We start from the raw sequence: 3,168 nt of genomic DNA on the forward strand, positions 1-3,168 counted from the left end.
TTGAGTTCTATGGAACTCAACCTACATATAGTACCTCTCAGTCCTGGACCAAACACCAAAGGTCACAGCAAGTAATTTTTACGGATGACATCAACGCGCGCATTAATTGTCGCCTACTTATGAAAAAAATATATATGCCGAAAATGAGCATATATGTTTTGAAAAACTTAAACTGTTCTCCAACTCAAAATTTGGCTCACCAGAATTTTTTTGACTGAATCACTCAGTCTTCCTCAGCTATCTGACCCAAATGCTGTGGACACGTGATTTTTCCCACGTGTGACGTCAGCAAAGGGTCAAAGGTTGTCTGAAGTCGATATCGCCCCCCGTCCCGGTTAAGCGATGGTTGAAGTATCCTGATGTATATGGCCTGCTTTATGCCTCTCTTGAAGTAATCATGTTCGATATCCAAGATTCTGACCCCATCCAGATCCACCATGTGTCCTGGTGATTCTATGTGGATGTGCTGTGACACCCCAGATGCAACAGAACTGGGTCGTCTATGTTCTAGAAGCCTGATCCAAAGACCTGTTGGTTGTAATATCATGTTTTGTCATCACCTCAATTCTCGTTTCTCGTCTTTTAAGGCTTATGACCCCAAATTTTGAAAATGAAGGGATGATCTTGTTTTTGTTTTTTGCCCGTCTTGTTTATTACGCCCTGTCGCATTAGATTTGAATTCTAGCATGCATAAAATTTACTTGCTGTGGCCCAACCATTAGTGTATAAATTGAACACCACACCACGAAACTCGGTAGATGACAGCTCTGACCTTTTCACCGTCACGCTGAATAAACAGAGCTGTATACCCTGTGTGCACAGTTGGTCCCCTATTGAGCTCACATAATATATACCCATGTCTGTCTCTACCAAATCACACATTTATTAAAACAGCAAAAACATAAATACAAACGAGATGACGTCGCACTCAAGTTCCATGGAACTTATATTAACGGCGCCATCTACACAAAATGATTAAACAGAGATATGGTAATTACATGGACAAATAAATAAATACACCTAAAGCACAATTTAAAGTACGTGAATCAAGAACGGAACCTATAAGAACAGCCATATGATGTAAAACAAGCTCAGTAGAGCGGGAGTCTTTTAAAATATTAAATTTCTGGAAAACAAAGTATTGCCTTTTGTGTTTATTCTACATCATGACAAAGGAGGGGCGGTCGATTAGAAAACAGCGAATAGATTAGTGATTACATGTAACGTTATCAGCGACCTACACAATACAAGATGATTTTGGAATAACTGAAATTAAGAGAATTTTGGAATAACTGATATTAAGAGAATTTTGGAATAAATGAGCTCTTATTGTATAGTACAAAGAAGGATTAAACTGGTACGCACGACCACAGTTCTGTAAAGTGTAGAAGATTTCAGACTAAGTATTTAAAACGTCAGCACTATAATGATCTTATACTATTTTATTATAACTATTCAGAAGTCCCAAATGCGTAGCCTTTAACATTTATTATAGATTAACTTGCAATGCCACTGTGTCCATCAGTGATGCTTAGGGTTATGTCGTGTATCAATAGCGTAACATAACAGACCCATATGATTATATAACCCTACCTGATGCAACTGTCCTTCAGCATGAGCTAACGAGAGACTTTGAATCCTAAGGAACGCCAACACAGTCTGACTCTGGTCAGCTCGAGTCAGCATACGTACGTTGTTGGGCCAAATCCTTGAGCTGCCACATTAGTTAGGGTTAGGGTTAGGGTTAGGGCTAGCGTTAGGGTTGGTGTTAGGGTTAGGGTTAGAGTTGGGATCATTGTTCAGGACTAGATTTAGACTTACGATTGGGGTTAGGTTAGGTTAGGTTGGGTTTTGTCTCCCACATAACGACTAACCCCCTCCCACCCCCTTGTCTCAGGTATATTGGAAACCCCCAAGTAGTGTCGAAGTCATGTATTTGACAGGATCATGTATTTGGCTTGACAGCGGGTACAAGGTGGGGGCAAAGGTCAATGACCGATCACACATACGCGATTTATTACCTCCGTTGTGAAGGTTATGTGTTCCATCATGTCTTTCATGTATAGGGGTTCCCTGTTTTCTGATTATAACTTGGGGTGTGGTGTATCCTTATGGTATTTTGTAGGTAGTTTGGGTGTGGTTGGGACGACTAAGGTGAAGGTCAATTTTTAGAACTTTTTTTTGTGTTGGACCAAAAGTTTTAACTCAAACATATTTTAAATCTTGTGCGGCTTTGTAAGTTAACGTTACTGCAGCGGGGTACATGGGTGTGTTATCTCATGTTGTGCTATGTTGCATCAGAAAATTACACAATAATCTATATATACTATTTCAGATTTCTTAAAATTTTCTTTATGGTATTGAATGGTATTGTTGTAATAGCAGCAATTGAAAGGAATCATATTTGTTGAGTGTATATTGATTCATTTGTTATTCATATTTTTTGTTATTATTTATAGCAGTTCAAATATTTGTTTACTGTTTTGGTACTTCAATTTTGTATTTATTGGAAAGTACATTAATTATTACTTTCATTTCATAAATATTATTTCTATTATTTGACCTCTGATCTCCAATTCACTTCTTTCTCTATGATTGATTCTGTTTCAAGTTTGTTATAATTTCAGTATGATTTGTATGTTTTATTTATTATTATTGCTAAAAGCAATTATTATTATTATTATTTCACTTTATGCTGTGGACTCCAGGAAGAATAGTATGGAGTTGACGTCCATACTAATGGAGATCTAAATAAACAAACAAAGCAGCGATATATACAGATTAATGTGTTAATGAAAAAAGTGATATAACACGTCAGTGTCTATATAGTTTATTGAAAGAAACGTGTACATACAGATGCAATGCCAACCATTCTTACCTCAGCCTGAATAACCGCTATTCTCCTCCCAATGCAACCACCTCTTGTCTCTTCATTGAAATGTACAGAATACCGGTTACAAAGGTTACAACATTGCACTCAGGGGAGCATTAGTACGAACATTTAAAACTGATCAACTTTACTTCAAGCAGATAAGGTTACTACTAACATTGAAAGAATCTGTATCGGTATAGCCGATATAGCCGCACCACGAAGTAGCATCCCAGCGTAAAGTTACAAACAAAAGTGTTGGTAACGTCATAAATATAAGTTGATAAAACTTGAGTGTG

The sequence above is a fragment of the Branchiostoma belcheri genome, unplaced genomic scaffold, assembly GCF_001625305.1.
Source record: "Branchiostoma belcheri isolate BF01 breed outbred unplaced genomic scaffold, Haploidv18h27 scaffold102, whole genome shotgun sequence".
NCBI lineage: Eukaryota > Metazoa > Chordata > Leptocardii > Amphioxiformes > Branchiostomatidae > Branchiostoma > Branchiostoma belcheri.